Below are 25,161 nucleotides of genomic sequence, written 5' to 3' on the forward strand. Positions count from 1 at the left end.
CAGACAGGGTAGGAGGAACAAGAGGTCCTGGGTCCATGGGCTGGTAACAGAGACTCTGTGTCAGGGAGGGTAATGGAGAGGTTGGAAAAGGGACGCCCTGGTGCCTGGAGACCCTCTGAGCTTCTGCACCAGAGGCTGAGAACAACAGCCCTGTGAGCGCTGCGAGGAGGAACATGGAGGAGGAGGCTCTGAGACTCTGAAAGCATCCAGTTCCATGGGAGCTACCTGGCTACGTCCTCTCCTCACCTTTAAAACTCACCACCCACCCGTGAATTTTAGTGCTGAAATTTGCTGTCACGAGGCAGTCGTGCTACTGCTCTGCTATAAGACCCTTTGCGCTATATTGGCAATAGCATTTGATTGTTGCACTTTGATATAACTGAATAGGTAATCAGACCACTCTTTATTTTAGCCTGAGGATATGCCTTTGATTTGTAGAGGCTGGCCATTTCTTATCTGAGTTTGAAAATGGGATTATTTAAATGTGTATTGATGTTTTTCATGTGGTCTAACTGTGCAGTTCAACATGGTAATTCAACTCATAGCTATAGCAGATTGTTATCTAATCTGATAAGATATGAACAGCACAAAGCCGAGATGATGAAACAATCAGGATTGTTGACTCACTGGGGTCCTGCTAAATCCAGTCTGCTTTCATACTTAATTATCCTGTCAAGTTTCTCGAATCTTAGCTCCTCCAGCACTGCGATGGCGAGAACGGTGGTAGTGACACCACTTGGTGAATACATAAGTTGATCAAAATAATTTCAGCAGATACAATGGCTATTTATGCCTCAACTGCAATATGAAAAGCTACTGATTCAAATACCCTAGACTGAAAAATTGGCCTTTTTAGCATTTCTAGGATCACTGAAGGCTGTTGTTAAAGGCCTCTGGAAGTTAATGTTTTGCTAACATGAGCTGTCACCTGACTGTCTCATACCAGAGGGCGAAAAAAGAGTGAGTGAAAATTCAGCCTTCCTCGTTTCCTTCCTAAGCTGGTCTTTTCTCCCTGCCTGACCTGGAAAACTTTGCTGGAAATCTACAGCCCATCCCTCCTGACGCTGCTTACATCATATTATTATTATTACTATGACTGTCATTTTTATTAAAGGATAATTAAGCTGTATTAATTAGATCTAAAAAGATAAATTTTAAAGGCTCCCCCCTTGCAAAGAGCTTGTATTTTCAGTCTGTTTTCTTGATCATCTATGGGTGTAACCATGAGAACAAGTGTTGCATCACAATAGTTGATGGCAGAGGTAATGGTGCCTATAGCAGGTGAAAACAGGTATTTCAGGTATTTAATGAAACAAGCATTAAGGAACAAGCAGAAGCAGTAGAAATATTTTAATGGTCTGAATTGAAATCATACTCCTGTAAGTTTTACAGGGGTCTTTGCTGTTAATTTGAGGTCAGCATCTTGCTGCCAGGCAGTATTTAGTTGTAGAGTAATCTGGGTAAGAAGGAGACCCACTGATGGTGGGTTTAAATGGTCAGAGAAGGAAAAAAGGCCCCATAAGTGTTCATGGAAATTCCAAGGATCAAAATATCACTGTGTCAAGCATCTTCTGCTGATTAACTCACTGGCAGATTCACCTGTGGACGTATCTGGAACAATCATTAAGAGCTTTGTTACGGTGTAGAGCAGCCAGTCAAGCATCCTTGTATTTGAAATCGACGCTAAAAAATATCCAGATATTGAAGGATGCTGCTTTATCTACTAGATGTGTTTTAAAGGGAAAACCACAGTGTTATCAGCTGTGAGATGGAGTGATTTAGATCAAAGATGTTCATGTTCCCTTTGAGAGGCAGCACCTTGTAAAAATTCCTGGGTTTCAGAGAGCTGAGCACCTCACCGCGAAGATCGGTACTACCACACTTCTCAGCATCTAGACCATGGAATCTTCTGGCCACAAATGGTATGGGAGCCTTAATCCACTAGCCTTTCATGTTGGTCCTCTTGAAAATTGTAGCTATTATGTTTAAATTAATTACGCTGTTTTTCTGTTGAAATTGCAGAGTGCTGCGTGAGAGAGCCTTGCCCAGCCCCGGTACACACGGGGTGACGGGAGGCCCTGCCCTGGTCTTTCAGAAAGGCTGTAATTAGCATGGAAAGGAAAGACCAACTGTTGTTTGAAAATGTTAATGCTAAAGGTCTCGTTTAAGCCGGTGTTTCTCGTAGAAGCCCGTATCTCTCATATAAGCTGATGAAAAAAAAATTACTTTTCTGCTCTGGCATTTTCCTTACCCCCGGTGGGGAACTGTGCCTCTCAGGGGCTCCCAGAGGTGGGTTCGAGCATGCCCTCCCGCTCAGCCCCCTCCCTGACCCCTTCCGTACCATTTCCCCAGCTTTCCCAGCCCATTTCGATGCAGCCGCCGTGCCAGGAGCCTTTCCCAGCCCCTGCTGCTGACCACCTCTCTGCCGTGCCCCCCTCGGTCCCGCTTTGTCCTTCCACCGAGGCACCCCACCGGTGCAGGTTGCAGCGTAAAGCCAAGCCAGTCTCCTGGGAAAAATCTGTGGAGATCGATCAATAGCTGCTCTGTAAAAAAATAAGGTGCTGGGAAACCTCCCTGCCTGGGCACACACTGAAGCTGCGTGCCACCCCTCTGCTTGAGACTGTCACCAGTGGTGGGACCCTAGCCTCATGTTTGTCCATAAAGCTATAAACTTATAGAAATATATTTTTAAAAAAGCGGTCAGCACCACAGCCAGCCAGCCAGCATAGCAGACAGATGCTGCGGCTGCAGAAGAGAGTGTTTCCTCCACGCTGTCTCTGGGGATTACAGCCTAAGGAACCAGTTATGTCCATGCATGTGACAAGGTTTCCAAACTGGATGAGCAAAGGTGTGTGAGGGGACGGGGTTAGAGCCATGGTTTTTTTCTGCTTGTCCATATTCTTTGTGTTTGAAAGCTAGGGGCTGTTCAGTGCAGGACCCAGGTCCTTAAATATTTTTTGGCATAGCAGAACCGTGCAAGCTGACATCCCCAGCATCCGTTGCTTACACCTTCCTGCCTGGCAGATAGGTGCAGAGCATCAGACCTCGGGGTCCACATCAGTGGTCAGGCTGACCAAACCTTGCTCATTTGGGAAAGCACTGAATAATTATTTTCCTTTTTGTAAATATAAGCCCTCTCCTCGTCAGACTCGTCTTCCACTCCAGACTCGTCTTCCACTCCAAGAGCTTCTTTGTGTGGCTGCCACCTCCCAGGGCTGCTGTCACGTTCCCCCTGTGCACATGGACCTGGTGGTGACCCTCATTCCCAACCACACCTGGGCTTGCTGATGAGGTTCAGAATGCCTTAAAATAGGTTAATTTGTGGGAAAGTGACAGAAATAAATTGCTGGCACTTTTGTGTGCTGATAAGTTTAACCTTTTTTTTTCCCCCAAGCAGCTAAATTGCCAATCATCCGGAAACACACTGGAGTTCACCCATTACATAAAGGAAGCTGTTAGTCTCATTTAAAACAATATTGACCTTTTTCCCGTCCTTTCCATTTTGACTAAATTACAGGGTACATTTTTTGAAATGTGGCTTTTGTCTGACTGTAACCAGGTGACCCTGATTTTTCCTCTTTCTTTTTTTTTTCTCACTTACAGCTTTCAACCTTTCCTTTCTACTTCTAATGCAGTTCTTAGTTTAACCACTGAGATTTTCAAATCCAGAGATATTAAAACAAGAGTTTGCATGATATAAATATATTTTCCAGTTACAAAAATCTACACCTGGAAACTAAAGAAAGCTTAGCTGGTGCACACTGAAATACGGAGGGGGGGGGGGGTGAGGGGGCGGGTGTATCAGGGGGCATTTAGAGAACGATGGAGAAGTGTTTCTGTTCTTCCACATTCAGATCAGTGAGGGTGTATGAGCTTTCAGTTTCACTCAAAATTAATTTCAGATGCAATGTTACTAATAAATTATCTTCTGGGAGCAAAAATAATTCTGCTAGCAAAGAATTGGGGTTTTTTCCTTATTTTTATCTTCAAATCAGGCTGTGAGTAGGTATGGCTCCATGTAAACCCAACATAACTCATTCTGAGAGACTTTTTGCTGCACAGGAGCATTTTTTAGTTCATCTGGGGCCTTGGGCTGAGCCTCTGATGGCCATTTCTGAGGACATTACAATCTAAGAGTGAAGCTCGTGTTGTTTTTCTTCTACCCAAGCCCTCTGACAGCAGCGTGGCCTTACAAATACATTCTACTTATGTTTCCTTTGTTATTTCATGAAGAAATATGAAGGGACAAAGTCTCCCTGCTCCAGCTTCCTTCCTTCCCGGTTAGTGCCTAGTCCCCCTTGGCATCAACAGCATTTCTGTGGACCGAGCAGAAGGCTCAGCCAGGGTAAATCCCTGTATCTCCATTGCAACAAATGATGGAGGCTTAGTTCCATCAGCCGAGGATCTGAGCTGTCCTCCGGTACATCCATGAATGTGCTTACGGCATTTGTTTCTTGTATTAACTTTTCCTGGATAAAAGCTAAATATATTCCCATGTACGTTCTGCTAGCTCTTGGCTCATATAGAAATGTGTCTTCTAATGCCAAACTTAATTTAATACAAGCATTTTTTTTAATTCAGACATATGTTGGTTCTTTATATTATTTCTTTCTAAATCACTGAAGTGTGGGTTTTTTCCCCTGTCAGTCCTATTTTGGTAGTTCCAGTGCTTTTTGCAGGAATCCTGAGATGTAGGAAGCTCTCGGAATCTTCAGGATTCCCTGGCAATGGAAGCATTCGTACTTCCATTGAATTTGGAAAATACAGGTCTCATCTGTGGGAGCATTTATCCCACAGGTCTGATGCCACAATACTGGGAGCTCCAAGGGAACGTGATATCTTCCCGCTTCAACCCCATGTCTTCAATATTTGACTGATCTGAATCAGTGACATTGAAAATGGCCTGAAATGTTTAATCGTCTTCTCTAGGGAAGAGACACTCAGAAGCCAGTGTGCCCTTCGGATCAAACTGCCAACAGAGAAAATAATTTCTTCACATCGTTTACTGGTACTGTGTTCAATCCATATGAGAAAATATTTGGGTTGCATTACTAGGATTTGATTGACTCTCCTGCCAACACCAAAATTTTACTAAGCTATGAAGGGACAAATTATTCCGACCACTGTATCTGCATTTTGTGACCAGGCTTTGGGAGGAGAGGGGAACCCTTGCACTTGATTGCAGGTGCAACCGCCTGGCTGCGCCAGCTACGTGGGCTGCAGGCAAACAAGACCCCAGGGTTAAGCAGTGTGTGTTCCGGCGGTGTCCATGCCTCTGCTTCTCCTCCTCTCCTTCCCCGGAGAGGAGCAGCCCCAGCCCTCCTCCTTCCTCTGCGGGGCACAAGCATTGCCTTTTCCCTTGGGGCTGGCAGAGCCACGAAGGTGCTGCTTTGCCAAAGGTTTCAGGATTTGTATTTAATTCTAGTAATACTGGTAGAGCAATTTCTTATCTTTTGGTTCTGCTTTAAAGCATAGGATCCAAACATCCTTTTCAGAAGCACATGATGCAATGATGTGCACACCGGACTTCTACAGTGATAGGAACAAAATAATCCTACCTGCTGTATGCATTACAGATTATCTGATTTTACTCAGCAGTAGTATGTGCCTGCATGTAAAATTGCCCCGCACAATTATTCAATCTCATGACAACTATTCAGTTTGCAAAGCAAAAATAATCATGTGATTACCCTGTAATTAGCTGATAGTTACTAATCAATTACATCTGCAGAGACTGCCTTCCACTGAGGAGGTGCGCTGTGGTGATTTACGGGGAAGGCACGGTGCCTGCCCCGAGCAGCTTACAGAGGTTCAACTTTGCTTTGCTCCGTGGCCGAGCAGTTGCTGGAGGAAGAAATATGCGACTGAACTCTTCATCAGAGCTGATGGCAGGAGTAAGGCATCTCATGTACCAGCTACAGGGTTGGCGGGATCTGGATGGGACATGGATAATCTTGTGATGGGGGGATTAATGCTGAACAGGTTGGCGACACAAGTGTGTTTGAATGAGGCTGAGGGAAGGAAGCACCTTCCCAAAACATTTGGATATTCCTGTTGTCACTTGTCTTCCCCACAGGCTTAGCACAACTGGGGCTGCTTCCCTCACTGGGGCGGTCTGACAGCCCTGCAGCAAAAGTCAGTGCAAAGTAATGTGCATTCTGCAGGTATTTGTTTACCTCGATATTCCCCCTGTCCTGAAGGGGTGAGCGTTACAGGCTACATGCAGGCAAAAAGCAGCTGTTAGTACGTACGCTGGCAGCGTAGGTTTGCTCTGCTGGTGTGCAGCTGGAAACAAGGCACTGGGCTTACCCATCCCTTCCCCGCTCAGTGACAGTGCCCGAGTCCGGAATATTTGCATTTGGTGAGAAATGGGGATTGGCAAATACCTTTGAATAGTAAAAAAAAATCTGATAGGGTCCCTAACCTCTGGGCACACATCCACAAAAGTCTCCCAGAACATCCTTGGCTCGAGATTGAATGTTCCTTTTGTGCACGGAGGAAGGGATGATTTTGCAATATAAGGAGCAGCGCTGGGAAAACCAAAGGGAGAAGTTAAGCTACCGGCAGGTTTGAAGAAGAGTTTGGTAAATATTTCTGCTGTGAAAGAAGGAAGTAAGACATGAGAAGAATAGAGATGTGTCCATGAGAAGTTAGGCAGGAATTTAAAGGGAAGGCTGGAAAGCTTGAACTTGATGCTGCAAAGGGGAAGCTTATTTTTGGGAGAGATGGGGGAAAAGGGGGAAAATATGATGGAAGGGGGAGAGGGCTAAACCCTGAGGTTACAAATCAAGAAGAGACACGCTCAAGGGAGCAAGAGTGGGGAGGCTTGAGGACCTTCAGGCAGAAAAATGTGTAGTCAGATGCAAGCCCCTGTCACCTGCCCAGCCAGTCATGAAGGCTGGCAGGACTGCGCCACAGTGCTGCTGCTCTGATCCCGGGGACTGCTTCCAGCCCAGCTCTGCCCGCACCATGGACCGGGGTCCGGCCAGGAGGAGCCTCACCACTGGGCTGGATGCGTGCACCTGCACGGCGTGGGGGGAATTCATCCTCCTCAGCAGCGCCTTTCACCCTCCCTTTCTATCATCCAAACCACCTATTAAGAAAGATCCCAACAACACCATTAAAATGTCTTGCGTCGATTGAAAATTCATTGTTCGCTACAAGCTAATCAAAGCGGGGTAAACACAATGGCCCCCTTTTCCCCCAGCCTGACGTTTCATTTACACAAGGGCTCAAGCCGTTGCACCGGCGCTTTGCCATGCAGCCGTCAAGCATTGATTGTGCTATTCAGCAGGATGGCTCAATAATTACAGCCCCGGATCTCCAAACCACACCAAAGAGCAGGCTTACCACCGCTAGCCTTTGTTACTAATTGTCCTTCAGGATACTTGAGATGAATTACCGTGGCTTACATTTTCCTGTTTTTCCTTTCTCTTCTATTGGGTTAAAAAAAAAAAAAAAAAAAAAAAAAGAGAGAGAGAGAAATCTTTCCACTTAGCAGAGCTGGACAGATCAGACAAGTGTAGCATTGACTGTTGACAGCACTTCATAAGAAAACCCTCTGACTGCAAACTGTCTCATTGATATGTTCAGCTTGACACATCGGATTGATTTTTGATTGTTTTACAAAGCTTGCTTGTGTATGTTTTCATTATCAAGGCTGGACAGTTTTCATACTAACACTTACGAAATGTTAGAGCTATTAATATAATTTGATATCATCTATACTGCATCTAATTGTAACAAGTAATCCAACAAATTAAGCCTCTTTCACCAAAGCTCTCCAAAATAGATTGCACTTCTGATTATTCTTTTAGTTTGTTTTGTTGGGGGGTGCTTGAAACAGTAGCAAAATTATCTTAGTTCTAACTTTTTAATCCTGCTGGTTGTGAAGACAGAATTAGAGCTGATAGTTTTAAATGCAAGACAGGCGAATGCCATCAGTGTTGAATCCATACTTATTTCCAGCAAATTCATTGGGAACTGGATTGGATCTCATGCAAACTGTGCCGGGGTGGTTTGGGAGGTGATGGAAAGGTTTGGTGAGGTGTCAGGGAGAGGACATTGGCAAACATTCCCCATGCACATGGGCCGGTAGGGTCAGTGCTTGTCCTTCATTTATTAAATGTCAGGTCTGCAACCATCCCTGCAGTCACCCCCCCACTGATCCCATTTCCCGTGCCCAGCCGCCAGGCTCTGATCCACCCTTCCCCTTCCTCTTGTTCGTCTTTCTCCAACAACACTACTTCATCCTACGCCTCTCCGATCCCTTGGAAACCTGGGAAAGGAGGTGCCGTGTTGCTTGGTCTTTCCCACACAATCACTGTGCTCCTGCTGAGGACCCCGAGGAGAGTTTTTGCAGAGCAGTGGCTTGGAGCTGATCCAAACTCCCCCAGAAATTCAGGAGGAACTTTTCTTCCTCCTAAGACAGGTTGAAGACATGGGTTAGGGCTGAGTAACGTGAGTGCTGTGAGTAGCTGGCCTGCGTAGAGATCAAGCTCCTTCTGCCAGTCCTGTTCAGCACCTACCTCTTGGAAAAAATGCTGCCTGCACTGCCTTTGCCTTTTTTTAAATGCAGTATGTAAAAAGGAGGAAGGAAACCATCTAAGCTGAATTTTAGAAGGAGGAGGCCCACAGGCCATATGTGAAGCTGGAGCTGGGTTTGCCTCTGCATTCGCTTTCTCCGCGTGCGCAGCCAGTGCACTCACCCACCCCGGGAGCCGAGCCGCGCACAGTGACCCGGCGGCCTGTATTTCACAAGATTGTCCTTTTTTGCTCCAATCACCAGAGAAAAAAAAGAAAAAAAATCATTTCCCATCACTTTTACCCCTATTTTCCTGCAATAAATGAAAATGTAATATTCCTCATGTCATTTCTCTGAACCTGAGATACAATTACCCCAGTTCCCATGAGATGGGCAGGGGCTGGGAATTTCCACTCAGGAACAAACGCCCATCTTAGTTTTCCTTTTATAAAAAAGCGTGGCCCTAAATAGTGTGTAAGCATTCTCCTGCAACTGTGCACCCTCTTCATAACCCCTCCACTCAAAGAAAGTGATTGTCTGATCCGAAATCGCTTCACTGAGATGATTAAATTAGTTCCTACATGCCACAGATGTACAGAGGTCTTGACATTTATATTTGGGTACTAGATTCTGACATTCAAATGTATTCGAGTTTGAAAACAGTGTAATTTAAAAAATAGCATAAAATCCATTAATATAATAGAGAGAGAGGGCGATGCTTTAATTTGGGGCTGCGCAAAATGATCGTTTCCAGGGGCTGCAGCAAGGGCAGACCTGCGCGGGCGGGGAGGACCTGCTCTCCCCAGCGTCCCCCCGACGCCAGCACCCCTCGTGCTGGGGTGAAATATTAAACCCACAGAAGCCAGGGAAAAATCAAGCTTAGTCTGCATGTAGCTGAGATGTCCCTAATCGCAACAGGTTTATTTTAACATGATACAACCCACTATTTCTTCCTGCAGCTTGAAGTACATCTGTGGCCGGGATGTCAAACCACCGAGGACACATGGGCTAAATCTCCAAAAAGGCAAAACAAACAATTAATGATGTTCTCAGTGATCCCAGCAACTGAAGAGCCAGAATGCATTTGCAGGCAGCTTATTCCAAATTCAGCCAGCACCCCTATAAAGAGAATCTGACCCGACATGAAGTTCTGTGTTATGTGATGAGGGTGCTGTAGGCTGTTGGTTGCCCTTATTTAAAAACCAAAATTGTATGATTTTAAAATTATTTTTGGCCCAATGATACAAATATTTAACATATATTTTAAAGACCTCTATCAGCATCCAAATCCCATTGTTTTATCATGGCTTGGAGACCCAAGCAGACACTCTCTTTTGCCTGGAAATAGGATTTTTAACTTTAGCACAGAGCAGCATTGCCACTTTTCTATGTTATTTTGAATGAGTGAATGCAAATGACATTATTCAATTTGCAGAAGCGGTTTCATTCATGATGTGACATTAGCATCTGGTACCTAAAGGAAACATTCTTAACCAACTAAAATAAAAAAAGTCTGATTGATAAATTCCTGAGAGCAAATTCCCTGCTATGTCAGCAGCAAAGCAGCCCAGTAGTTTCATTCTTTTGCATCAAAACATCACTTTCTATTGGGATATTCATTTTTTTCCCAGGATGTCCCTCAAATGTGTGGGGGGAAATGACCTGTAAAGATCTAGGCTGGAGCACACCAGTGTGCATGACCCAGCAGAAAGGAAGAAGAAGCCTGTGTTAAGCGTGCGTGCCCACATTTTGCTGGCATGTGTCTGCCCATATTTATTATTCTCATCTGCAATATTGATGACCAAGGACCGATCTCACTGCACATGCGTCTTTCTGCCCGCATCCATTTTCCTTGACTTGCGCAGCTGAAAAACGCTTAGATTTTTTTTTTGCTGTTGCTGCTTTGTTTTTCAGCAGTGAGCAAAATTCCTTGATGTTAATGCCAATTCATTTTCCCAGGTGGAAAAAAAAAAAAAAGAAAATAAGAAAATAATCACATCAAAATAGCAAAGAGAGAAATCAGGGCAGGCCATTGCAATCAATAGCGCTCAGGGCTTGGGAGCAGGTCAGTGGAGGGGAATATATTGTGAGTGCTAAGTATGAAGATTTTATTGTACAGGGGAACCCTCGTTTTAAAGGGGCAGGATAAAACCACATTCAGGATGAAGATCAGTCTTCAAAGCAGTGAAAATTACTCACATGGCTAGGAAGACTGGTACCTCTTTTTTGGGAAAACAACTCTCCGTTAATTGGGGAAAAAATTGGCACGAGAATAAGTGTGAATATACATATGTATACATGGATGTGTGTACATATACATAATATACTTATTTATTATGCACGTGCAGGAGCGTGTATATGAGTGTGTTTATGTATGATAAGAATAATGAGCTATAACAAAAATGAGGGGACAATTATTCTGATCTTTTGTAACCCATCTTGGCTGTGCAAATTATCATTTTGAGCAGTATGAAAACAGAAAACTAAGCATAATAGACTATAGGGAGGCATATTTAAAAAATAAATTAAGGAATAAAATGCACAGAGACAGAATGCCATGTTTTGTTATGTCATTCCCTGCCTGCCTTTCTTCAGGAGAGAGATTCCACATTAAATTCAAAGACTTTACTTTTAAATAAACAATGAAAATCCAAAATAGGTTTCCTTGTTAAAATATATATCTCTCTATTTCCTCGGTTTTTTTTTTTTAAAGTAATGCAGTACTGTGCAATGGTATCAAAAAAAAAGAAAGAAAAAAAAAAAAGGCAGGGCATTCAGTATTAGGATTCCAAACGGGATAGTACATCTTTAATGATACATATGATAATTAAAGAATACAATAAACACAATTAGCATATGTTTTAAACAGTTTATTAGTGAAGCTTACCATAAAATCAGAATATATAGAGCTCCAGGGTTTGTTGGGATAACAGCTTCTAATCCTTAGAGTCATAAAATCCCTGGCTTGGAAGAAATGGGCATCTTTAAAATGATTGAATCAGCAGGCCTCGAGTGAAAACACACAAATTAGCAAACTCCAGCAGTTGGGCACTGCGCGATGCTGCAGCGCGCGGAGGTGAAGTCATCGCTGACACTGCCCCAGCAGCTCTGATGGAGCGCAGCGGGGATGTGGTGCTGCTGTGGACATCCAAGGAGATAATGACTTTAACTCCTTCCAGACCAGGCATACCCCAAAAATAAAATAATAATAAATCAATTTGCCTTTATTTTGCAAAGAGGCATTATGGGGAGAAAGGAATGTCTGGATAAGTGATGGGTGCACAGGCGAGCGCGGCTGGCCGGAGTGAAGGGGGCTTGCTGGGACCCCCCCCAGCCCACCCAGGGCGCCGCTGCCAGGCGGCACGGGGCACCCAGGGGGCCGCAGGTGGATGGCCCCCAGCCAGGTGTGTGCGGCCGATCTGGAACCCAGCGGGCTCGCTGCAGGAATTACTGGGAGTTTAAAAGTTGCATCATCCAGTTAACCGGTCCGGACGGGCTCTGCCAGCACTGCGGCACGGCGGGCAAGCAACACTCGTGGCAGCAGCACGTCGCATTTCTGCCTCTTGCCTTTTTTCTTTTCCCGATGTCCATATTCTCCCTTTATCTCTCCCTTTCTTCCTTTCCGACTTCAGGGTCATGTGAGCCATGGGGATTTTTTTTCTGCTGATGATTAACATATAAGCTCTTTACGTTCATCACCTTACCGTAGAGATAATTTCTTCCCTCTTTTGTTATTTGTTTGTTTGTTTAGAGGGGGCAAGGATGGGTTTAATCCTGCAGTTTGGATATTTCAGGTTTCTTAAGAGCGGCAGGGAAGGTTTCAGATGAGAGTCAGTGTGGGCTGAAAGGAACGCAGCTTGGCTGAGTTTTTTTGAAGGGAAGGGGCAAATTGTCAACTTTATAATGAATCCTCATCAGACGTGATGACTTCCCAGCTCTGCAGCAAGGGAGAAGAATAGCAGTCAAGTGGTGTTTGAACACATTCTTATAGGGAAATTGGAGTGTTTGGATCCTGAAATTAGATCTGAAGACAGCCAAATATCTCCATAAAAATGGGAGCTTCACTCAAATGAAGGCATTTCAAGTTTGTTCAGCTCCTGGTCTAATCTGAACAAATTCAATCACAGCTCAGCACAGAGCAAGCGTTTTGCTTTTCCTGCTGCATGGCGGGACTGGTGGGCACGGCGCTGCTTTACATGAAAGAGGCTGCCTGCTAATTTGGGTGGCTGGGAACGAATTCTTCTGAGTCATCTTCAACACGCAAGGAATACTGAGAACACACAGCATGTGTGCATGCACAGGGACAGTACGTTGCTCCACATTTATCCCATACCTTGGAATGTGGCTGATATTATCTTCCTTAACTTCTGCCTGAGACCTCGAGTCCAGGAGATGGATACGCTACGTAGTAGCAATACAAATGCACAGCATCAGCCACATTTTGCCCCATAGACATTAGTCTATTTTTGCCCTGTATTAGTCTAAATACAAAAGAAATGAGCTGGAGGAGAAATGAAGGTCCAAAAAGATGAAGTGACTTGCCCAAGGTCAAACAGCAGGACAGTGGCAAAGGCAGGAATATAAACATGAATTATATTGTCACTCTGCTAGAGGAAAAGGTTGAAATGCAGCTTTTTTTTTTTTTTTTTTTTTTTTCTTGTAGTTTAGACCCAGATTGGTGTACTTGACCTCTATTGAGCTGGCCAAGGTCCAGGGAAAAAAATAGGAAAAATAGAATTCTCTGTCTATTCTGGAGAAAGACAGGAATGTAAGCTGACGTGTGTCATGGGTTAACTCAACAGCATCGCCTGGTTTAAGCGAGCCAAGGGGTGAGCCAGGGTCTACTCAACTGACATTTCTATTGCCTGGGTTGGCTAGAGCTGCTTTTGAGGGACAAAGAAATTTGGCCCAGCAACCTGGGAGGAGGGGAGGGAATGTAACAGCACCTATTTTTTTATTGTAAGGTTTCCCTATTGACACTCCCATGCTGATTCATAGCCGGCAGCACTTGCCAGACACGAGAGTCAGCACACTACCGGGAGTTTTGATCGCAAGACCTGAATTTTAGCTCCATCTCCAGTTTTTAGCAGAGGAATTCAGCATCGGGTGGAGCATTCACAGCAAATTGACAGGATAGCGTGGAGCAAAAGCAGCTTGGCATCCTGCTTAGGGTGGTGATTTCAGCCTGTAAAACCCTTGCCCAGGGCTTGCCCTTACCTGGAGAAGGTTCTGCCCACCTCCATCCCTGCCTTGGCTTTACACACTCATTTTGGGGAAGAGTTTATCATCTGGGAGGTGTTACGTCGTAGGCAGCCATCTGATTATTGTACATAAAGCCTACTAGCAGACAAGTGTTAAAGAATAATATATGTGCCGTGCGTAACTCAGGCGGAGCTGGCCGTGCTGGAGGTCCCGGTCCCTGCTCCCTGGTGCCGGCTGCCCACCCATGTCCCCCGTGATGGGTAAAGGCACACCAGAGGAAAACTGCAATACTCAGGAGCAGAATATCCTCCAGAAATGAATGGTTATATTAGCAAGAATGAATCTGGATCAAAACCAGACACAAAATTTAGTGTCAGCTACCCCTCCCTGCTCTTGCCATTCTAGAGAAGGCCACCACATTTTCTGAATCTCAGAATTTAGAGCAAACATTTTAAATAACAACCTGTGCACTGTCCTCTTTTCCATTCAGGTGTAAGCACAAAAGAATTTTATTATTTTTTAACCAATTAAACATGTGGCACATGCATTTTCTTATTTTGAATATAAGGTCAACTCAGCATATGCAGAACATTTTCCTGTTCACTTCCCATTAGCATCTTATATTCATTAGTGAGAAACTCAGAAATGGCGGGTACTGAATTCAGCTAAAAACTAATTCTGCACTGAATATTTGACTAAGACACCGACTTTAAACTGTGTTAGTTATTTTTATAGGTATTCCAAAAATAATACCATAGGGTTTATTACTTAACCCATATCATCACTTGACATTTGAATGCTGAGGGCTCGTACGTATGTTAAAACAGTGAGAAAATATGCACAGAAATTTTTCAATATCTTTAAAATAAAAATTTAAAAAACCAGAAATTTATTATGTGCCCCAACTGCACTGCAAATTGAAAAACTGACAGTGTTGAGCAGCCTATACACCGACATTTATCAGCTCGGTTCCTCTGCACAGACTTTTAGGATGCTCTATCATGGATTAATGTCTCTCAGCAAAGAAAGTGCTATAAAAAAATAAGGAATGCAGCTGATAAAATTAATGAAACAAATCATTGTTGAAAAGCATTTGGTGAGGTGTGAATCTGAAAGCTAGTTTCCTAATACAATATTTGTAAAATAAACAGAAATTAATATCCATTAATATTAACATAATTATCCTAACTGAGAATGTTGAACTGTTGCCTGTTTTGTCCTTTTCAACTGCAGCATCTCACTACAACTGTTTTTGTAACTGGGGAATAATCTGCCTCTGTACGCTGTAATGACGCAAGAAATAAAATGTAATAAAAGGAATAAAATCTGAATTCCCTTCTCAGCAAAGAGTAATTCCACAATCCATATATTTTTTGTTAGCTTTTCTATAAGGTGGATGCTTCTGCATGGCTTTAATTCCAAGATCCATTTTCACTGCCACCTTGAGTCGGGCTCACACGAGAAACTCATTCTGCTTAATACAAAACCCTTTCCCCAGATCTTAAAACGGCTCTGAGTGATCCCAAATTTCTTAAAGCCTCAGAGGGTGATGTGAGCAGGAACAAACACGGGCTGCCCCTGCTCCCTTCCTTCCAGCAGGGCACGGGAGCCACTAGCTCCGGCAGCAGCGGTGGCCTCCCCATGGGGAAGCCCCATCTCATGGCCTTTCCCACCAAGGAGGGTGGGGGGGTGCTGGGTGAGCATCCCAACTTTTGCATGCACATCAGAAGCAAACTTGAGACCTTCACAGCTCTTCAGCTCAGACTGGCTAAAATGTGAAAAATATGACATTTTCCATGAGAAATGGCTTATTTTTAGTTCTGCAGATACCGCAGTAGCTTGCTGGTGAAACCAGGCACTATGTGGACTAAAATAAAAATACCAATACCTCACAAAGTTAAACCATGGGCAGAAAACAGGGAATTTGCTCTTCTAATCACCCAAGCAATGTGACACACGCTCACATCCCGATAGTTTGTCAGGTTGTAATTTGCCAAATGCCAATGACGTGGTGCCAGATGTGCCGAGGGGTGAAGGGGCACGGGGTCTGGGGCAGCCCAGGAGGCAGGAGAAGCCAGATCCATCCCTTTGAGTTTCAGACATCTCGGTACTAAAATCAGAGAGCAGCCAGCTTTATCACGAGGAAGCCTCAGCAGGCAAGATGGGAGAGTTTTAGCTGTGGCTTCGAAAAGACTTCAGCTCTAATGCGCAGTTTGTTAGGTCCCGCGTTAGCATTTGCACACCTGCCCACACGAAGGGGGTGACATATGTTTTAGATAGGATCCTTTCTTGGAGCAAAATGAAATGCAGAAGGTTTTCTTAGCAGATAATCTCATTTTAAAAACCTCTCCTCATCCCTCTCATGCAGACGTGTGTGTCTGTCCACCACATTGCCACTGACGGTCGTGTAAAGTATCCGTCAGGTCCACTCCGGGGGGACTGGATTTATGGGAATAACTGAGTTTTCAACTCATTGGCTCAGCAACATCATTAATTTGGCCTTCATCAAAATATTTCATCCAACCTGAAAAAAAAAAATAAAATGTTTTACCTCAACATTTCTTAACCACTTCTATTATTACTATCAAGATTTTAAATTTTGTTTTGAGGGGAAAAAAAACTCTGAAAATTTCATTTTGGAAGTGTGGAAGTGAAACTTTTTTTAGTCTCTTTTCCAGCCTGCCACGTTGCCATATTTACCACGGCGCTAACAGTTGTCAGAGATTATCTGGCTGAGTCACAGCTTTTATGGGCTCGACTCCGGTACTAGAGACGCGAAGCAGCTCCTCTGCAACCCAAGGTTTATGTTGGCATAAGCAAGATCAGAATCTGCCCTTCTGTTTACCATTTAGCTGAATCACCCCATCACAGACCAACTGTCATCTGTCACTCCATACTTTTAATGGTACATTGCACTGATGTTGTCTATTTTTTCCCCTTCCTAGCAGCCCTGTCACTCTGGTATGTGCTAATCTCTTCTTCCAGGCTTCTGTTGGATCTCTTAATGATAACGCCACTGCAATTTAGGGGTTTTTTGTTTGTTTGTTTGTTTGTTTGTTTTTTAAGGCAAGAGAGACTTTGGGGAGCTAGAGGCAGAAACATTTGCCCTGTAACTCAGGATGCAAGGCATTGGTCTTTTGGGAGGTGCCCCCCAGGATGTGTTTTACCCGTGCAGTCCCAGGCATCGCTTTAGCTGGGGAGCGGAGGAGGTACCCCTCCCACAGTTGGAACGGGGCTGCAGCTCTTCCACTAAGTGCGTTGCAGAGAATTAATTAAATTTAAAATTACATTCTATTCTTAATGCGAGGGCCTCGCTGCAGCTCTCTATTCCTATAGCCAGTGGACCAGAAATCTTTACCCCGTGCTCGGCTTCCTTGGGGCCCCAGTGGTGACAGCCCTTCAATGCTTATTAACCCATGCGGTGACAAAGGACTCGCCTAGCCCTGGCAAGCGCCTTTGCATATCATCCAGTGCCCAGTTCACATCCCCAGATGGGGAGTTGCTTTTCTAACATCTGCAAGATGAATCATGTATTCTTTTGGTATTGTTATTAAAAAAACAAAAAAAAAAAAAAGCAGGCAGAGCGATGCCTTGCAAAAGGCAATTCAGCTGTGGGAGGAACTGCCCACCCAGGGCAATAAAAAATATGTCAAGATATTAATATGATTTCCTACCCTCACAGGGGTATATGTGGGTGTGGGTGTGGGGGGAATTTAAGCTACAGCAATCTTCTGTGAGTTTTTCTTCCCATTTTCAATTTGTACACAGTTAGATGGTTCATCTAATAATTTTAGCTTTTTTATTATTATTATTTTTGCAAATATCTACTACAAATTCTGAAGTTTGTTCGTGGCCTTTCCAAAATTACCCATGTGTATGTGAAACAAGCGTTAACACTGAGTCGCGAATTCAGTGTGAACTATCACTTTGCTATTGCGGGTAGCGCCTGTGCATATTAACCCGTTTGGGGGTCCACACGTTTTTCTGTTGGCCAAGTTTTTTGTCCCTGCAAAATGCAAGTGAACATATGCACCGTTCTGAGGAGTCCAAGTTCAGGATAAAAATTGTTCCACTAGTTCAATCGCTATACGTATGCGGCATATAGTATACATAACTTGTAGAGGTCCATCTGGTAAAAGAAATAATACTGTGTCATTGCATAATATGTGTCTGGGTGTGCGTGTATTTCTCTGTTCTCCTTCTTTGTCATGATTCCACGGTTTAATTTAAATACGTGTTTCACTTCTCTCCATATTTCAGGTTTATTACAGAGTATGAAAATCAGGAAGCTTTTTTGTTCACTTCATACATCTCTTCCAACAAAGCCAGACATCAGAACCCAGCACAGACTCCAGAGTGATTATTGTTACACTTGATCTATGGAGCAGATAAATTACAGCTTGATTTTTATAAGGTATATTGAGCCTGCAGGCTTCAGCAGAAACAAAAACAAAACAAAACACAAAACCTTGGTTTAACTAGTAATTTGAGGAAATATGACAAACCTGACATGGAAGTCACAGAGCAAATAAATATGCACATCCATCATTTTGTAAAATAATGCCTTTGCTAGAGAGACCTCTGCTTGCTGCTGTCTGCAGCGTAGAATTTCTTTGTGGTTTACTAGTCTCAGATCCTGCTACACGAAGAATCAAGTTAGTTACTGCTGAAAGAAACAATTGCATGAGTAAGAGAAGCAGTGCCGTACAGTAAAATAGTGCAAATATCAATCTGCATGAGTCAAAACTAAGTTGGGTTTAGAACATATTGTAATATTCCTGGAATGTTTAGATGTGTTTTTTCTTCATAAGGTGATTGCTAAAATACCGATCAGAGAGTCTTTTCTTTTATTGTAAAATAATCTAGTTCCTAGAAATAAAATCACCTGGTGGTTATTGCAGATATTAAACCCTACTTCATACAAAATACAACAAAAGGCAGCTCCAGAGCCATCTTCTGAGCACAATAGTTTTGTTGGTGCACTGGAAAGAAATTATGTACACAATTCTCACCTCAGGAATTGCCTTTTGGTGCCTACTTTTTTTTTTTTTTTTTTTTTTTTTGCAGCTTGCCATCCTTTGGAAGGTTTTGTGTGATGCTGAGGAGCACCGTCGGTGCCCTTTGTGTGAGATCTGCCTCTCCAACAGCCCCATCCCTGTGGAGTCAGGGAGCTGCCAGTTATTGCAGTTCACAACACAGCAAAACCTCAAAGAGGAGGCTGCAGTGTGGGCATCGAGAGGGATGTCACCTTTGACATCGGGAGGAGGGTTTTGCTCAGAGTTTAGGGGTTAAATTTAAAAATTTATGTCAAACTGCCCCCGAATAAAGTATAAAACAGAACCAAGTGCTCCACTCCTAAAGAAGCATCTTCATCAAAGCCATGACCCCTTTCATACTCTGTTCCTGATCCAATGAGTCCTTAAGTTTTTCTCCATTTCCAGGGATGCTTTCTGAACAGGCAGGATGGAGAGGAGCCAGATCGCCACCACACACACACGCATCCACATCACCAACCAGTATAGAGAAGGAGCCACTACCACGTGCAGGGAGGTGGGTTGGGGTCTCCCAGGCAGTGGCAGGACCTACATCTCCAGCACCCTGGCCCTGGTCTCCCCCACGTTCAGAGAAATCCCAGAGGATGGTCCCTGGAAGAGAGTGGGAGAGCCTCTGTGTCCGGGTTCCCAATGGGGCAGAAGTAAAAACCACATAATTCAGCGGCTCGGCCATGTCAAAACTGCCGTAACTCTGAGGATATCCAGAATATTGCTGTAGGTACCAGAGAGCTCTAACATCCAGAGTTGGGGTGCCAAAAAGTAAAGGATTTCTGGTCAGGAAGTAGGGCTGCAGTCCCCTTTGAGGTGTTTGCCTCCTTTATTAGATACAATCCACACAGCCTGGCCAGAAGGACTTCAGGAAACTGTCTAAACTGGATTACGAGCCTCATGTCTTCCACTCTTCACCACAAGACCATCTATGCACACAGCAAAGGTGGTGGTCAGAAAAATGAGGCTAAGTTTGACCTCTACACCAGCTGTTTTGGTCTGATCTCATAGTTTTTGCTCCATGGGTATGATCCTACATTTTGGTTTGGTCCTGTGGTTCTTGGTCAGGCAAACCTTACCTGAGCCACCAGGAGCACGGCTTACGTGAAGAGTCCATCACCTCTTTCACTGCGCCTTCCAAGTTGCATCTTGCAATTTTGAAGCAAGATGCACGTTCACTACTCTTAGCATTGCAAAGCCAAAATAACTGTTTTGTGCTTCATCCCTCACATTGCCAGCTAAATCTTCATTCTGGAGTCATTACTCCAGGTGTTTGTCAAGGAAGATGTACAAAGCAGACAGAACATGTTTAGCATTTCATATACCAGGTTGAGCTGTGGGAGTGACAGGTTGAAAAATCTTGTTTAGACTCATAGACTGAAACCGTTTAATATAGAAGTCACTGGTGGACTATAAATATGGAAAACCAATGTGCCATGTTTTTATAGAATCCCCATTCTGCATGTCTTTTAAACATATTAGTGCTTCAGAGAAGCTGTGGAAGCTAAACTCGCCAATTTTTGCTTTGAACATCTACAATTCTTCAATGGGTGAACCTTCAGGAGCCCAAATGCCTGCACAATATACAGCTCATTTGAATGTGCGCTTACATTAACTGACCCCACAAAAGCCAACTCTGTTCATTTAGCCTAGGAATTACCCAATTTGCTCACATAATCTCAGCAATTACATGTTCATCTTGTTTAAATATCAGACCTATGGTGTCATTTACGTAGTATCTGATCTTTTTACTTAACCTCAAAGATATTAATCTTTATTAAAGAGGGTGAGAGGCAAAAAGGGGGAAGAGATGCTGGTGACAGATATTCTGACAGCTAGGAAAAGTCATTTATAAAGTGAACATCAGTAAACATTAGGGGTGACATATTGATATCAGCTGCAAGTAAACGGATGGCCAAGCTAGGATGAGGTATTACACCTTAAATTGTGGCAACCATTTTTTTTCCCAAGGTTGATCTTTTATATTTTTTAAAGAGAAATTTACTATTATGCCTCCTGCTTCCCCTATGGTAAAATGCCAGAAATTTGACTGAGATTTACTTAAAGTGACAGCCATGCCCCATTTTGTCCATGAAAGATGATTACTAAATGTCACGTCTATCTGCTCTCGTGTGGATCACTTATTTGACATGTTCGTGCCTAAGCTTCATAGCAGTTTGCAACATGTTTTCTGGTGCTCTAAGGCAATTTGAAATCTTTGTGGTGAAAATGTGAGCTGGCCAACGGCAGTTCATTAAAATAAATAAACAATAAAGCTGGGATTTGTTCCTCTCCATCCCAAGGGTGTCAGGCCAGAAGGCGGCATCAAAAGCTCTTACAAAACCGGACCAAGAGCGTATGCTTCTGGTCAGGCTGCGAGAAGGCCATTGCTGGTGAGATGCTCTTGCTATCTCAGCTGAAGGAGAAGCACACCAAAAAGAAAACACCAGTGTTTAAACATGGAAAATAACCTTGTACAATTTGCTTTTTTTAATATTTTTTTTTTTTTCAGAAATCTGTGAAATGGTACAAAAATCTGCAATGGAGAAGAGCGTGGGTTCTCCCACTATCCTGCAGAACTGGCTTCTTTTGCCCCCACTTCGCTCAGCTCCCGGAGGGGGAGATGCAGAACCCAGCCAGGCGCAGCGGAACTGGCAGCATCACGAGCATGAGCTCCTGTGGTGGGGCCTCCACTTAAACCTGCTCTGCTGAGCCTCAGAAGTGACCTAAGGAAAGCCAGGTAGAAGCTTTTTTGCGCAAAACGGAACAGTAGTCATGAATAATTAATGGATTTCTACCTTCTCTGCCATTTTAGCTCATCTTTCTTAGCGGTTATTGCCTTCCAGTCCAAAACTGTGCCTGTGGATTGATAAATTAACTCATGCATGTTTTGGAGACCATAACAGAGCAGCCTGAAGAGTGAAGAAGGAAGGTGTGCACTGGAGATGCGACCTCCCACCAGACCCACCTTTCCACAGCGGTCCCCATGGTGCGGAGTGGGGGAACCTTGTCACACACATCCAGGCTCTGGGACCCTCTCAGCAAGGGCAAGCGCTCTTTTCCCTTGTCCTGCTTTAAAAAATTCTTACCAGTCCTGTTCAAATACAGTGGTTAGCCATAAAAGAGAGGGTTTAAGTTCTGAATGCAAGGACAGAAGTGCATCTGATGAGAAGTACACACCTCTGTGTCTGTTCAGCCAGCCTGTGCTGATGCCTATACATTTATGAATTTTGAGGTGCAAATACAACGGTCACAGAATAAAGCAGCAATGTTGAGTGCCCTGTGCTATCTGTGTAGTCGTAACCTCCATCACATGTGCATGATCAGCCTGTCCCAGACTAATTTTAAGCTTTTTCTTGCAAATACTCCTCTAGACGCCCAGTTGCCAGCTCACACATCAACACTCACTTTAGTCACAGTTTAACTCCCAGAAAACCCGCAGAAGCAACAAAACCAGCTCTAAATGAATCCTATGTCATGTGAAAAGAAGGGGGGGTGGCGGGGGTTAGTGGATGGTGGAAGATTAAAGCCATTTGAAATGAAAGTAGAGTGTGTAACTGGATACAAGATTTCTAAATAGGTGGCACATGTCAGCAGGCATTACAACAGTGTCTTTAGGTGAGCCTTTGATATAGACTGCTGAATAGTTCAGTGAGATACATGCAACCATGAGAGAGTTTCACAGCCTTGATTTGTTTTCCAGCTAAAATAAATCTGAATAGAATAGGCTTAAATTACCTGTGATTTTTCTGTCTTTAAAAGGACACATAAAAGCTCATGAGATCACTGTGCTCCCTGGGAAAAAAAGGGAAAGGAGGAACAAACCCCAGGAAAACTATGAAAGATTCATTTTAATGGAATCCAGGTTTAGCTGTTTCATATTTAATAATGTTTAATATTTCATTTACTACTGGGGACTCACCTTTTTCAGAAGAATGTAAGATTCAAGGCACTACCATGCATTAAGATTTTATGCCTGACTGTAGCAATATTGTAAGGGTTGGCATTGGAGCCGCTTAAACCTGATGCAGAGAGCCTGGAAGCAACAAGGTTTCCTTCTTTTTTCCTACAGCCAAAAGAGAAGCCGAAGCCCCAGCAAGCAGTGGGGTATAGCTGTGAATCCTAGCAACAGGCGGAGAGAGAACTGTACGTTTCTTCACGTCCTCCAAGTGTTGGTGCCTTCTGGTACATCACTTACAGGGAGCGACAGAATCCTTGGAAAGGCCCTTCGCGCCGTGGCAGCCAGAAAGGGCATGGGAGGACAGAGGTTTTCCAGTGGGGTGGGTGAGTTATTGCAGTCCAGGGGGGAAAAGCAAACAAAGCAACACTCCAGAGTTGCTACTGTTGTTGCTGTTGCACTTTCCTTCTTCACAACACACTGCCTATTGGTGTGGGATTATTTTTTTTTTCAGTCTTCTGTGCTTTTAATCTTTTTTAAGCCCTTCTCAGCAATAATGTGGGCTTTGCTTTTTAAGCGAATGCTGAAAATTTACACTCGAAAGTGTAAACTCTTGCAGAGTTCCTGCAAGAAAAACCCATAATTCTGCAGTCTGCAATGAAATCATGTGTTAAAAGCTGCCACCTGCGTTTTGCAGAAAGGAAACTGAGACCTAAGCACATAGTTCCTGGAAGGAGAGGCTCCTTTTAAATATGCAGCAGGTCTTGTCTTGCCAATATTAAACTAGCTTTTCTTCCTGGAGACTCTGTCAATATGGTTTGACCTCTCTCTATGGATATCCTTCAGAGCCTGAAGCGCTCAGATATTCTAAAAGGGTCCCCCGACACCATCCTAGGAAGGAGGTTTTCAGTCAACTGGCTACGCGAAACCTGGGACAAAGAGCAAGATGGGATCTCCAGACTCCTTGGTCCCATCACCCCATTTAGAAAAGTACCGTTTCCCAGCTGATGCCAGTTTTGTTAGGTTTTGCCACCAGTTTTCCTGCTGGGAGAAGCTCGCAGGCTCTTAGGACTTTTGCCTGGCTGAAAATTGTGGGAAGAGGGGCATTGAGAATTGCTGGGATGGAGGGCATTTCCTTGTGCGACAGAGACTGCTGCTTCTGTTAAAAGATTAATTCTGTAGTCAGTAGCACTAGTGGGTTGTTGCCTTGGACTGGACCAGCTGCTGCAAAGATGAAGCGCAGACTGAGACAGAAGGCTGCAGCAGAAGAGAAGGATTTGGCTCCCAGCTAGCACCAAAGCTGAAGAAGGGTCCTACGAGACCTTCTGCCTAGGCAAGCATGTTCAAAATGCACTCCCCTCCTGGAGCAGCTATCTTCAAGATTTTCTAAAAAAGATTTATTGCTAGGAGAGGGCAAGCTTTTTTTTTTTTTTTTTTTTTTTTTGCTAGCAATTTCAGTTTCAGATCTCATCGAGGGGCTCTGGCATTTGCATAACTTCCCACGGAAACTGAATCAATGTTTGACATCACGGAACAGAATCTCAGGCGTGATTTAGCATTAGTAAGCCACTAGTCATCAGCATACTGTCATTTCTCTATATCTGACATCTTAATATAGCCGGCCCCATGCACACACATGTTCCTTAGCAGCAAATTCTTATGCTCTTGTCATACATGAGTTGTTTAACATGGGCTTGCACATACGAACATCCAAAATACACTGGGCCAATATGACCAATTTTCAGAGCTCAAAATGCATTTTCCTTTTAGGTAAGAAGGGAATTTTAAGTCCTTTTAAATAATTGAAGATACTACTGATACAATCAAAAGTCAAGCTCCCCAAGATGAAAATGTCTAGATGATGAATAAGTTAATGGAACTAAAATCCCAGTCGTAGCTGATTAGGGGACCAAGAGAGTTTATCAGAGATGGGAATGTACAAGCCCAGTCACAGCCTGACCTTGTAACGAATGAGAGCTGAAAAGCAATTAATTGAGAAATTATCAGGGAAAAGTGAAGTTGTATGGTTGGTTAGGTAAAGCAATATGTCAATGGGCCAGGGATTGATTTGGCTGGAATACCTCAAGGTCTCTGTTCTGATGATTCAGGACTTGAAGGAACTGGCCCGAGCCAAGCAATAAAAATAAAACAGGGTCAGCAGAGGGAGTCATCAGTCAGCGCGGTGGATCAGTGTTCATGTATTATTTAGCTGATAGTTAAGGGAAGTTCTCAAAAAAGAGTAGTCTTTAAACCCAACTTTTTTCTGCCAGGAGAGGGGAAATTGAGGGATGGAAAAGAAAATGTTCCGCTGTGCAAATGCTCACTGTCTTCAGTTAAAGCCCTGAGCCAGGAGACGGGCCCTGGGAACAGAGTGGCCATGAGCGTGTGTTGGTGGCAAGGGATGGTCCGTCTTGCCTGGGGCTGCAGTGGGGCAGCGACACAGACCCCGCTGACCCAGCCCAGCTCTCCACCCACAGCCACTGCACCCCAGCAGT

At 43.9% G+C, this 25,161-nt stretch overlaps 1 long non-coding RNA gene across 4 annotated transcripts in view; it reads left to right on the top strand.

Moving 5' to 3' along the window:
• LOC119155062 overlaps positions 1-25,161 on the top strand; it is a 189,354-nt gene that overhangs the window by 154,058 nt on the left and 10,135 nt on the right. For 2 of the 4 annotated variants that reach the window (XR_005106594.1, XR_005106595.1), the window contains exons 4-5: positions 21,281-21,508; positions 22,841-23,052. This is a non-coding gene — a long non-coding RNA (uncharacterized LOC119155062). The remainder of the gene's footprint in view (positions 1-21,280; positions 21,509-22,840; positions 23,053-25,161) is intronic. The other 2 variants (XR_005106596.1, XR_005106597.1) reach the window with 2 other exon arrangements.

Source organism: Falco rusticolus, chromosome 10, assembly GCF_015220075.1.
Source record: "Falco rusticolus isolate bFalRus1 chromosome 10, bFalRus1.pri, whole genome shotgun sequence".
Lineage (NCBI taxonomy): Eukaryota > Metazoa > Chordata > Aves > Falconiformes > Falconidae > Falco > Falco rusticolus.